The sequence below is a fragment of the Scyliorhinus torazame genome, chromosome 5, assembly GCF_047496885.1.
Source record: "Scyliorhinus torazame isolate Kashiwa2021f chromosome 5, sScyTor2.1, whole genome shotgun sequence".
Taxonomy (NCBI): Eukaryota; Metazoa; Chordata; class Chondrichthyes; order Carcharhiniformes; family Scyliorhinidae; genus Scyliorhinus; species Scyliorhinus torazame.
The window spans coordinates 74746441-74760563 of record NC_092711.1 but is presented as its reverse complement, the minus strand read 5'-3'; the positions used below and the strand labels follow the sequence as shown (position 1 = coordinate 74760563).

The window sequence follows — 14123 nt, the reverse complement described above, 5'->3', positions numbered from 1 at the left end:
TGTGACAGTCGATGGGACTTTCTATGTGTGAGCAGTTCAGCTGGAATTCCACCTTTGTCGGGCACCTTTCTGCTTGCTCAGCAATCAATGGCCTTTTCCAGCTCAAATGATGAGGGTTCCTTGTCCAACTGAACCATGACAGGAAGCTGCAGGAGAGTCAAACAGAGACTGGGAGATGTCCACAGCTCACAGTCATGTTCAACCCAGCGGGACATCTGTTTACATCTGCCAGGATGTCACCATCTGGGATTTCAGGGGCACAACTTTGGTGATGGTCAGACCCAGCGCCCTCTTCCCATCACACACAGCACACAGATTTCTGTTATCACAGGCAGTGTGGAATTACTGACGTTGGCTGATTCAGTGTTTATTTGCACAATCTCTCCGTGTTTTACACAACTGTCTTGGTTATTTTCACATGATGCCGTGTTCTCGGTGTTGGGTTTATGTTGTACATCAGGTCGCCTTTGCTTTTTGCTTCAATGACAGATATCATCTCTGCTGAGTGTGTCTCAAACCAGTCTGTGCTGTAGGTTCCACTTTTACCATTGAATCCTGTCGGATCTTTACAGTGTCGAAGGAGGCCATTTGACCCATTGAGTCTGCACAGACCCTCTGAAAGAGCACTCTGTCTCAGCCCACTCCCCGCCCGATCCCCTAACCCTGGCTGCTGCCGCTGATTGATTGATATTTATTGTCACATGTACTGAAGTACAGTGAAAAGTATTTTTCCGCGGCCAAGGGAACTTACACAGTACGTACATAGCAGACAAAAGAATAATTGACAGAGTACATTGACTGTGGTGCATCAACAAAATAGTGATTGGTTACAGTGCGGAACAAGGCCAAACAAGAGCAGCATAGGGCGTTGTGAATAGTGTTCTTACAGGGAACAGATCAGTCCAAGGGAGAGTCGTTGAGGAGTCAGTAGCTGTGGGGAAGAAGCTGCTCCTATGTCTGGATGTGCAGGTCTTCAGACTTCTGTACCTTCTGCCTGATGGAAGGGTCTGGAAGAGGGCTAACCCTGGGTGTGAGGGGTCTCTGACAATGCTGTCTGCCTTTCTGAGGCAGCGGGAGGTGTAGACAGAATCAATGGGAGGGTGGAAAGCTTGTGTGATGCGTTGGGCTGAGTTCACCACACTCTGCAGTTTCTTGCAATCTTGCTGTGTGAGAAATGATTGAACACAGTGACTTCCAAGTTTAATCAATATCAATGTTGATTGATGAAGTTTTTATTGATGTGCCTGTGAAATATTTCACAGTTTAGTTTAATGCTCCTTGATAATGTCATTTCACAATGGACATGTTACTGTGAGGAATGTGTGAGTAACAATTGTCAGCAAGGATTAATCAGCACTTTCTAATTGGAGATGTTAATCAGTGGAACCTTTTAAACTCTGAATTGTAGATTTTGGATCAAACATCAATTTAGGACGATCCTGTTAAGAGTTCTTGATTGAAGGAGAATATCACAGATGCTGCTTTGAAAATGGGACATCGCCGCCCCGAGAATCAATGACATCTGAAAATATTAAACTGCAGCCAGTTCTAGGGTTTGTTAACATCAGCAGAATCAAACCAGATATTGTCAGACCATCAATGCTGGATGTGAATAACAGTAGCATAAACAGCAAAATCCAATCCCTGCAGTCACTTGTCAACTTGCTGATGTCTCAGCTCATATCGTGACTGAGTGAATCCCTTCCCACAGCGTCGATGGTCGGTCAAGTCCCTTTGTGAATTTGTTGGTGTGCACTGAAGGTGGATGACTTTATGAGCATCTTTCCAATGAAACTACAGCTGAATAGCTTCTCCATAGTGTAACTTCACTGGTGTCTGAGCAGACTGGATGATTGAGTGAATCCCTTCCCGCAAACTGAGCAGGTAAATGGTCTCTCCCCGGTGTGAACACAATTGTGGATAGTGAGATTAGATGAAGACGTGAACCTCTTTGCACAGGACATGCAGCTGAATGCTCTGTCCTCAGAGTGAATTCGTTGGTGTAACATGAGTCCAGCTGACTGAGTGAATCCCTTCCCACACACAGAACAGGTGAACAGCCTCTTCTCAGCATGAACCCGCTGGTGTCTAAGCAGATTGGATGACTGAGCGAATACCTTTCCACACTTTTAGCAGGTGAATGGCCTTTCTCCAGTGTGAATCCGCTGGTGTGTAAGCAGGTTGGATAACTGAGTGAATCCCTTCCCACACTTGTAGCAGGTGAATGGCCTCTCCCCAGTGTGAATCCGCTGGTGTGCAGTAAAGACGGAAGAACAAGTGAACCCTTCCCACAAGTGCAGCAGGTGAGCGGTCGCTCTCCAGTGTGAGTGTATTGGTGTGCAGTGAGGGAAGAGGAATGCCTGAACCTTTTTTCACAGGACGTGCAGCTGAATGGTTTGTCTTCTGCATGATATCGCTGGTGTAACATGAGGCCAGCTGATTGAGTAAATCCTTTCCCACATTCAGAGCAGGTGAATGGTCTCTCTCCTCTGTGAATACACGGTGGGTTTCCAGCATGCATTGATATTGGAATTCCTTCCCACAGTCTCCACATTTCCATGTCTCCATGATCCAGGTGTCCTTGTATCTCTCCAGTTCGGACAACCAGTTGAAGCCTTGGCCACACAGAATATATGGATGTTTCCTCCTCTATGTGAATGGTGCAGGCTGAGTAATTGGTTGAAGCACTTTGCACAGTCAGTGAACTGGAACACTGTCACTCAGATGTGTCTGTGCCTCTGTCCTTTTCCAATCACACTGCTATTTGTAATGTTCTCCCACAGGTAGAACAGGCAAACATTTCTCCTTCCACATTCAAAGGCTGGTGATATCCAGGCAATGATGAAGCCATTAACTCAGCCAAATGCTGTTGTAATATTTGGTTTGAACAAAGAAAAGTACAGCACAGGAACAAGCCCTTCGGCCCTCCAAGCCTGCGCTGACCATGCTGCCCGTCTAAACTAAAATCTTCTACACTTCCGGGGTCCATATTCCTCTATTCCCATCCTATTCATGTATTTGTCAAGATGCCCCTCAAACGTCACTATCGTCCCTGCTTCCACCACCTCCTCCAGCAGCGAGTTCCAGGCACCCACGACCCGGTGTAAAAAACGTACCTCGTACATCTCCTCTAAGCCTTGCCCCCCGCACCTTAAACCTATGCCCCCTAGTAATTGACCCCTCTACCCTGGGAAAAAAATCTCTGAATATCCACTCTATCTATGCAAAACTGTTTGAGTTTCCAGTCTTTGAAATCTCCCCTTTTAATACCCTGTAAAAGGAGTTTCCAAAAGTCACCACTGTCAGTCCAGGATAAAAATTCAGGAAACTCAATTCTAGTTTCTCTGCAACATTTTTTCTTCTCTTATTCCCCCAAAGCTGTAAATCCCCGTCCCACACACTCTCCCTCCTCCCTGGGCTGAAATCCAAACCCATCTCACCATCTGCACCATTTCTTTCCTCCACTCCCAGTTTTCTCCCTCCCTCTCCTCTGCCTGGGTTCAGTTCTCCAGCTCCTGTCTGCAGACTGACAATAAAATCAATGGGTCTTATTGGGGGTTTGGGGCCTCCAGCGGGTGTTTGTGAATCCTCCCCGCCCACCTGCCAGGGTTTCCTTCCTTGCCAGAGATCAGAGTCCTCATTGATTTGAGTGTAAAGTGTAAGCTCTTATTTCTTGTCCCCCTCCCCCATCCACTGATGTGAACCATCCTCCAGTGTCTGAAGCAGGATGGTGCCCGTTAACCTGGGCCTGTTCCCGGGAGGGAGAAGCTCCGCAGCTGCAAACTAGAGAGCTGATAGTGGTTGTGAAGGGTTTGCTCCAGCTCACAATGCCCGGGGACTGATTGACAGCAGGTTCGGACCAATAGGAAGAAGGGGCGGAGCTGGAGGACTGAATGGAAAGGGCTGGTCCTTCAACCAATCAGAGTGAATGAGGGGCGGGATCTCCCTCATTGGCTGAAACTGCATCTTTTTGAAAGCTGATTTGTCTCAAACTCCAGGAGAAAACTGGACCTTTCTGTGGTTTTAAACAGATGAGAGGAAATGAAGGGATCTGGAAAGCAGCAGATTCTTCATGTTGTTCCAGGAAAGTGGGGCCTGTGGAATGTCAGGTTTTACAGAGCACACGGTCAGCCTGTGGTTTCACGCTGGATAAAGAATCTGCAAACAAGGCAAGGGAATAAACAATTAATGGTAGGACCCGAAGAACTACAGAGGATCAGAGGGACCTTGGTGGGCATATCCATAGGTGAATGAAGAGGTATATTCCAGAAACATATATATAGACAAATTCAAAGATGCCAGACAATGCTTGGAATGCAAGCATTAGCAGGTGATTAAATCTTTAAATATCTGTAAAGATTTAATCACCTGCTAATGCTCACATTCCAAGCATTGTTTGGCATCTTTGAATTTGTCGATATATGTGTTTCTGGAACATACTTCTTCATTCACCTGAGGAAGGAGCAGCGCTCCAAAAGCTAGTGATATCAAAACAAACCTGTTGGACTTTAACCTGGTGGACTGTGCTCACCCCAGTCCAACGCCGGCATCTCCACATCATAGAATATAAGAGCAGGGAGGTTATGATTACATAGACAATACAGTGCAGAAGGAGGCCATTCAGCCCATCGAGCCTGCACCGGCCCTTGGAAAGAGCACCCCCATTTAAGCCCAGAACTCCGCCCCATACCCGTAACCCAGCAACCCCACCCAACCCCTTTGGACACTAAGGGCAATTTAGCATGGCCAATCCATCTAACCTGCACGTCTTTGGACTGTGGGACGAAACCGGAGCACCTGGAGGAAACCCACGCAGACATGGGGAGAACGTGCAGACTCCACACCGACAGTGACCCAAGGCGGGAATCGAACCTGGGACCCTGGAGCTGTGAAGCGACTGCTAACCACTGTGCTACCTTGCCGCCCTGATGGAGCTGAATAAAATGCTGGTTAGACCACAGCTGGAGTAGTGTGTGCAGTTCTGGAAGGAAGTGATTGCACTCGAGAGGATGCAGAGGAGATTTACCAGGATGGCCTGGGCTGGAGTGTTCCGGCTAACAAAAGAAACTGGATAGTCTGGAGTTTTCCTAGGAGCAGAGAAGGCTGAGAGGGACCTGATTGATGTGTATAAAATTATCGAGTGCATTAGTGGTGAATAGATGTGGTGGACAGGATGGAACCTTTCCCCTTAGCCGAGGGGTAAATAACCAGTGGGCCTAGAAAGGAAACTTTCCCCTTAGCTTCGCGGAGGGGTCAATAACCAGTGGGCTGGGAAAAGAAACTTTCCCCTTACCGGAGGGATCAATAAGCAGGGGCATAGATTTCAGGTAATGACAGGAAGTTTACAGGAGATTGCGAAGAAAAACATTTTCACACAGAGGTCGGTGGGAATCTGGAATTCACTGCCTGAAAGTGTGGTAGAGAATGTAAACTTCACAACATTTTAAGAAGTATTTAGATGAGCACTTGAAATGCTGTAGCATGGAAGGCTATGGACTAAGTGCTGGAAAATGGGATTAGAATAAATAGGTGCTTGATGTGGACACACATGGAGGCCCATACCGGCCTCCCGAACAGGCACCGGAATGCGGCGACCAGGGGTTTTCACAGTAACTTCTTTGAAGCCTACTCATGACAATAAGCGATTATTATTATATTATAATGGGTTAAAACGCATTTTTCACTCCTGAAAAAACTGTCTGACTCTAATCGTACCATTCAAATCACTCAATGGAATTGTCAGGAACCACATTGCTTGAAGAGGAAGGTTGCTGACATCTAATGATAAGCAGCACTCGCACAAGCAACAAAACACATAACTTTGGTCAGACAAGATTTTACCATTTTAAATTCATACTGACTATTCATTGTTATGTTTATCTTTTCCAGATTTAAAAAATTCTCTCCTTTACTCAGGATTCGACTATTTACCAATGTGAAGCTCATTATTTCAACATTCCCTGGACACGTTCACGGTAGCACAGTGGTTAGCACCGTTGCTTCATAGCGCCAGGGTCCCAGGTTCGATTCCCGGCCTGAGTCACTGTCTGTGTGGAGTCTGCACGTTCTCCCCGTGTCTGCGTGGGTTTCCTCCCACATGTCCCGAAAGACGTGCTGTTAGGTGAATTGGATATTCTGAAGGAACTGAGAGGGTTCATGGAGCAAACGGAGGGAGCAGATCCATGGAGATTTAGCGGGCCGATGGCGAGGGAGTTCTCATACTACTCCCACGTCCACAAGGTGTATTTCCGAATTGACTACTTTGTTGTGAGTAGGGACCTGCTGGCCGGAATGGTGAGGACAGAATATTCAATAATTGCCATATCGGACCATGCTCAGCACTGGGTAGACCTGCAGTTTCCGAGCATGAGGGCGCTGGAGAGGTTTCGGCTGGCGAGGGGGAACGAATTTAGATACTTACAGTTGTGGGATTTTGTACGCAGATTGGTGTCATGCTTCCCATGTCTCTCGCCGAAGGGGAGGCAGGACAGGGTAGTTTCTAGGGGAGAGGTGGGAGAGGGTAGAGTCTCAGATGTCTATAAGGAACTAATGGGAGCTGAGGATATGTAGACCAAGGACCTGAAGCTTAAGTGGGAAGAGGTGTTCGGGGGGAGGAGATGGAGGATGGTATCTGGGCAGAAGCCCTGAGCAGAGTAAACACGACCGCAACATGCGCCAGGCTCAGCCTGATCCAGTTTAAGGTCTTGCACCGGGCCCACATGACAGTGGCCCGTATGAGCAAATTCTTTGGGCTGGAGGCAAGTGTGCTAGATGCGCCGGAGGGCCAACTAACCATGTACACATGTTCTGGTTGTGCCCTAAACTCAGGGGGTATTGGCAGGGATTCGCAGATGTCATGTCCCGGGTATTGAAAACTGGGGTGGTAATGAGCCCGGAGGTGACAATCTTTGGGGTTTCGGAGGACCCGGGAGTCCAGGAAGAAATAGAGGCTGAAGTTCTGGCCTTTGCTTCCCTGGTAGCCCAGTGACGAATACTGTTAGCATGGAGGGACTCAAAGCCCCCGAGGGCTGAGGTATGGCTATCGGACATGGCGAGCTTTCTTGGCCTAGAGAAAGTCAAGTTCGCCGTGAGAGGTTCGCTATTAGGGTTCATCCGAAGGTGGCAGACATTTATTGACTTCTTCGCAGAGGAGTAAGCGTCAGCAGTGGAGCGGGGTGGGGCTAGGATAGAGTAGAGTAGAGGGATATTGAGGCAGGTCCTTCCGTGAACAGAGCCGTGGTTTGCACTATGTTTAATTTGTGTCTTGACTTTTTTTTTGTACTGTACAATGTCACTTTTTCTCTTTGCCTAAAATACCTCAATAAAATTGTTTGTTAAAAATAAAAATTCCATTTGCCTTCTTTACTGCTGACTGAACCTGCATGTTAACCTGAAGAGAATCGTGAACAAGGAGTCCCAAGTCCCTTTGTGCTTCTGATTTCCTAAGCATTTCCCCATTTAGAAAATAGTCTATGCCTAAATTCCTCCTTTCAAAGTGCATAACCTCACACTTTTCCACATTGTATTTTGTTTGCCACTTCATTGCCCACTCTCCCAGCTTGTCCAAATCCTTCTGCAGCCCCCTTGCTTCCTCAATACTACCCCCTCCACAGATCTTTGCAGAGACAGACTCCTTCAATCCTGCAAACCGATTCCCAAGAAACAAATCTTTTAGTCTCCTCATTCCTTTCACCTCCGATATCTGAAAATTTACATCCCACTTCCCTGGGTCAAATCTATGGTTCCCCGAATCGGCATTTCACTTGACCCTGTCCCCAACCCGAAGTGCTGGCGAAACTGCCTCCAAATTCTCAACAAAGCTATTACTACCGGACTCCCTGAGTATTTCCCCGGGGCCGTCGGGAGCGGTGATGTTGCTAGCGCCTTCAATCTCGACCCCTGACACAAACTTTCCTCCATTCTGACCCACTGGGAGTCAACCCCTCTGACCCAGCTCCGTACCTTCTCCATATTCTCCATAATTCATCAGGTTCGGAAGACCCAAACCCCCTGCCTGTCTTCCTCTCTGTCATAGCACCTTTCTAATTCTGGCCACCTTTCGTCCCCATATGAACGAGGTAAACTACCCTTCAACCTCTCTAAAAAATGCATTTGGGAGTAAAATCGGCAGGCATTGGAAAACAAACAAAAATCGTGGCAACACGTTCATTTTAACCACCTGTACCCAACCCGCCAGTGACAAAGGGAGACCATCCCACCTTGCCAGATCGGCTTTCACCCTCCCCACTAAACTATAAATGTTGTAGCTATGGTGCCCCCCCCCCCAATCCTAAGCAACCTGCACCCCCAAGTATCTAAAGTGAGTCCCTGCCTTATGGAATGGCAGCCCCCCCCCCCCCCCCCACGACTGGCCGAGACACCACAAAATACTCACTCTGTCTAGATTTAATTTGTATCCCGAGAAAGACCCAAACACCCGAAGCAGCTCCAATATTCCCCCTGTTGGCACACTCGGTTCTGACACATATAAGTCATCGGCATATAAGAACACCCTATGCTATATCCCCCCCCCCACTCACCCCACACTATCCCTGTCAATACCCTCAAACCTCTTAACGCGATGGCCAGTGACTCAATCGCGAATGCAAGAAGCAGGGGGGACATAGACATCCCTGCCTCGTCCCACGATGGAGAGAAAAGTATTCTGAGCTGATGTTATTTATGCGGACACTCGCCCTTGGCTCCTTATACAGTAGCTTTACCCAGTCCACAAATCTTGGTCCAAACCCAAACCACTCCAGAACTGGCATCAAGTACACCCATTCTACCCGGTCAAACGCTTTCTCGGCATCCACTGCCACAACCACCTTTGATTCCTTGATGCCATAACCACGTTCAATACCCTCCTAATGTTCGAAAAGAGCTGCCTCCCTCTCACAAACCCCATCTGATCTTCACCTGTCACCTTCGGGAGGCACTCCTACAGCCTACCTGCCAGTACCTTCGCCAATATCTTTGCGCCACGTTTAAAAGTGATATGGGCCTATACGACCCACACTCCGTCGGATCCTTATCTCTTTTAAGCAACAGGGAAGTCAGTGCCTGCCCAAAAGTTTGTGGTAACACCCCCTTCCCCATCGCCTCCTCAAACATCCGCACCATCAGTAGTACCAGCTTATCTTTGAATTTTTTAATAATATTCCACCGGAAACCAATTCGACCCTGTCACCTCCCCGACTGCATCCTCCCAATCGCATCTTTTATCTCCTGCTCCACTATCACCCCTTCTAATGTCGTCCTCTCCCCCTCCCCTAACCTTGGGTACTCCAGCTCATCTAGAAATTTCTACATCTCCTGGCCTCCCCCAGGTGACTAAGACCTGTACAACCTCTCAGAAAATTCCTGAGACCTTGTTAATCTGATTTGGAGCTACCACCAACTTCCCTGCCCTGTCCCACACCTGGACAATTTCCCTTGCTGCAGCCTCCCTCCGGAGCTGACCCACCAACATGCCCCACCTTCTCTCCATGCTCGTAAACTGCATCCCTTGCTCGCCCCAATTGGCATACCGCCTTGCTGGTAGCTAGTTGGTCAAAGCTCGACTGAAGTTCCTTTCTCTTTTCCAACTTCGCTGGGTCCCTATCTTTTGCATACCTCCTATCTACCTCCAGCATATCTATTACCCTCTGATGCTCCAACCTCTCATCTTTGTCTTGCCTAGCCTTGAACGAGATCACCTCACCCCTCCCACCGTCTTTAGAGCCTCCCAAACAACCACCTTTGACACCTCACCCAAGCAACTGAAACCTACATATTCCTCAATTACTTTTTCAATTTTTCAGACCCCTTGGTCCCCCAACAGTCCCACATCTAACTTCCACCCTGGTTCCTGTACCACCCCCTTCTCCAGTACCATATCCACTCAATGCAGAGCATGATCTGATGTTGCAATTGCGGAGTACTCCGACCCCTTAACCCCAGCCAGCAGCACCTTCCCCACCATGAAAAAGTAATCCGCGAGTACACATTATGAACTGCTGAGAAAAACGGGTACTCCCGCTCCCTCGGTGCAGAAACCTCCATGGGTCCACCCCTCCCATTTCCACCATTAGCCCAGCCAGCACCTCCCCCCCCCCCCCCCCACTGACGGAACATGCGAGCGCAGCGTGACCTGTCCAACCTTGGCTCCTGCTACAGGTTCCAGTCCACCTCCCCCCCCCCCCCGCCCCCCACCATCCGTTTGTGTGCATCCAAGTTGGGGATGGCTCTACACACCTTCTTTGCGAATCCTACATCGTCCCAATGTGACCATATACACTTACCAGCGCCACTAGCCTCCCCTCCAGCACCCCTGTGACTATGTTTCATACAATGATTCAATATTTATTCACTATCACATATTTGTTATTGTTATTCGATCACACACACACTTAATTCAAACTGCAAAGCTATTATGCACAAGACCTGAACTTAATTCAGAGTGACTGGCAAGTCTCAGACAGATATTGACCTTTATCTGTATCTCGAATCTTGTAGTCCTCAATGTTCAGTCCTTGGTCTGGTCTGTCCCTGGCTCTGGTCTTCCTTCAGGTGGTCGGGTGATGGTCTACTCCGTCGACCAGTGGAAATCACAGTTGTTGGTCACTGCTGCAGAGAGATTCTAAAGTTGTGCAGAACCTTTTAAAGCTGCTTGAATTTCGTCCCCGTTGGTGGACCCCTTGGTCTTTTGTCAATCAATTGATCAGGGATCAATCAGCCTGATCGATCAAATCCAATCAGGGGCTGCCGTGTCAATTTTGGGGTGGGTACTCAGTGACCATGCCTGGAAGTGTTCGGGGCATGTAGGCTTTCCAAATAAGGAATTTAGGTGCCGCTGTGTCTGGTAAAGAAGCGTGAATGACAGGACGATTCTATTGTTCCTGGGATGGCCTGGAGATGGCCATTTGCTTATGTTATTTGCATCAACCTGTAAAATCTTTTGAAGTCTGCAAAACCTATTGTTGCAACGTTTTTGATCTGTTCTGCAGCCTGCTTGTCCATAAAACCTTTCCCAGCATGCCTTTCTGGACACCATTTTAGGTGGCCACAGAGTAGAATGTGAACTGGCAAAATACATAAAAATGGATTGTAAACATTTGGCTCAGACAAAGGTTTGTCCATTCCCGATAGAGTCAGGAGAATTTAGAATGAGGAATAGAGATCTCTACAGCCACCTCGTTCAACACTCTGGGATGCAGATCATCAGCTTTTGAGGTTTTATTAACTTTCAACCCCATTAATTTCTCCAGTACGACTTTTTCACCAATACTAATCTCTGCCAGTCCCTTGGTTCTCTGGTGTTTTGGGGACAATTTCTGTATCTTCCTCTGTGAAGACAGACACACATTGTTCAGTTTCTCTGCCATTTCCTTACTCCCCATTACAAACTCTCCTGTCTCTGCCTGGAATGGACCCACATTGGTCTTTGCTAATCTTTTCCTTTTCACATTCCTGTCGAAGCTTTCCCAGTCGGTTTTTTATGTCTCTCGCCAGTTTGCTCTCATCAGTTTCTTGGTCCTTCTTTGCTGAATTCTAATGGATCTCATGAAATCATTAACGTTTCTTGTTCTCCACAGTGACATTACTTTTCCTGTTGGATTTTTGTTCCTTAAAGGAATCTATATTTGTTGTATACATGTTGTCAGGTAGATGTACCTTTAAGAAATGGGTGTTTATCAAATAGCTGCAGTGATGTCAGTGAGTGGGTGGAGCTGGGCTGTCTGTCTTTCACTTTTGTTTTTGAGCTGGCAGCTGCAGTGTGTTTTTGGTTTCGTTTTCAGAGGTGAAGAGCTGCATTCACACCAAGATGTTATGATCTCTCTCTGCAAACTAAAGATCACTTGCTCATTTCAAAGTAATACCTGTTTTTGTAGAGAATTTAAACCTGCTGTCTTTATTTTAAAAGGGTTTAACTTGTGGATGTTGTTTGAAAAGTTATCAAGGGTTATCTATAGAATACTGTATCTTTTTTTGGGGGGGATCAGGATTGGTAGTTGATAAACTGTTTACTGTGTGTTTATAAAATGTTAACTGGATTCATAGAATAAACATTGTTTTGTTTCAAACATACTTTAGCTTTCTGTTGCATCACACCTGTAAAGTGGGCCCTTGTGCTCCCCATAACCAAAATCTATTTAAAGTTGTGGGTCAGGTGAACTCCATGGTATACTTTGGTGTTCTCTAAACCCTGGCCCATAATAAATTGGAGGTTAGTCCGGGATAAAAGTCTATCTTTCGTGATTGGGTTGGCTTAGTGAACTCAAAGATAGTGAGGGGTGAGCATATTTGTGCTTGCTTTTCTGGTGTGGAACTCCAGTTTAAGTAGGGAGTGTGTTGCGGACAATAACTCTTTCAGAGGATCGGACATTGTTGGGGCTGGAGAAGGTCACACACAATACGTTTCGAACAGAGACTAAAAAAAAGATTTTTAGATTTGGCAAAAACATTGGTTAGCGTTACCTGACAGCACACGGAAAGAAGAGGTACTTACGGTGCTAGGTGAGCATTTACAATTGCCTGAGATCCAGTCTCAGTAGAAATGGCAAAAATTCAGTTACAAATCAAGCAACTTGAACATGAAAAAGAATTAAAGCAGCTTGAATACAAAATGAGAGAAAAAGAGAGAGAAAGGGAGACACAGATCAAGGAAAAAGAAAAGGAGAGAGAAGAAAAAAAACAGAGAAAGAATAGCCCCAGCAGAACAAAAACAAAAAGAAAAAGAGAGGAAAGGGAAAAAGAGAGGGACTTTGGACTTCAGAAAATGGCCATGAAACATGATAGTCAGTTAAAATTGACGGATATAAAGGGAAACATACAGTTGGAGGATAGTGATGAGGATAAAGAGAAAGAGCATCGTAGTCAAAGGCTTGGTGGGGAACTATTTAGATATGTCCAAGCATTGCCAATATTTGATGAGAAGGAGGTAGAAGCCTATTTCATCTGAGAACATGGCTAAACAAATGAAATGGCCTCAGGAGATGTGGTTATTACTGATTCAAACAAAGCTGGTAGGTTGGGCTAGTGAAGTGTTTGCATCACTATCAGAGGAGATATCTGGGACGTATGAGGAGGTGAAAACATCCATCTTAGGTCCATATGAACTAGTGCCTAAAGCCTACAGACATAGGATTAGAAATTTAAGGAAAGAACCTGGTCAAACGTACGTGGAGTTTGAAAGGATCAAACAGAGTAATTTTGATAGGTGGATGAAAATAGACCAAACGTATGAAGCTTCAGAGAAATTATAGTTTTGGAAGAGTTTAAAAATCCAATTCCTGATGTAGTGAGAACTCATGTGGAAGAGCAGAGGGTTAAAACTGTGAGGTTAGCAGCAGAAATGGCAGATGATTATGAATTAGTTCATAAATCAAAGCTTGGTTTCCAACATTAGTTTCAGCCTGTGAGGGACAGAAACTGGGGGAAAAAGAAATACTCAAGTGGTAGAGGGAAAGGAGATCTGATTGGAGATAATGAGAGTGTACCTCAGAATAAAAAAGAAATCCAAGAGGGTGGAAGAGAAATGAAAAGTTTCAAATGTTTTCACTGTAATAAACTAGGCCATGTAAAGTCACAGTGTTGGTGGTTGAAGAAAAGCTGATGTGGTAAAACAGGATAAGACAGTGGGGTTTCTTAAAGTGGTAAAGGAAAGCCCAAGTGAAGCGAAGGAGGTGCAAAAGATTGTACAGGCTGATCAAGAGTTGATTGATAAGAAGGTGCCAGATCTCTTTAAAGAATTTACTTGTATGGGTAAAGTTTGCTCATGTGCATCAGGAGGAGCAGGTAAAGAAGTCACAATTTTGAGAGATACGGGAGCTAGTCAATCTTTAATGGTAAGAGATGAGGAGTTATGTAGTTTGGGAAGAATACTGCCAGAAAAGGTGGTAATATGTGGAATTCAGGGTGAGAGGAGTAGTGTTCCATTATATAAGGTAAGGTTGGAAAGTCCAGTGAAGAGTGGTGAAGTGGTAGTAAGAGCAACAGAGAAACTATCTTGTCCAGGAATACAGTTTATCTTGGGTAATGATATAGCTGGATCGCATGTGGAAGTGATGCCCACTGTGGTTAATAAGCCAGTGGAAAATCAGACAACTGAAGTATTGAAGGACGAATATCCTGGGATTTTT

The 14123-nt window shown here is 46.2% G+C and overlaps 1 protein-coding gene across 1 annotated transcript in view; it reads left to right on the top strand.

Annotated features, from left to right (window-relative positions):
* LOC140418474 (uncharacterized) overlaps positions 1 to 14123 on the top strand; it is a 95575-nt gene that overhangs the window by 58103 nt on the left and 23349 nt on the right. The window lies entirely within an intron of this gene.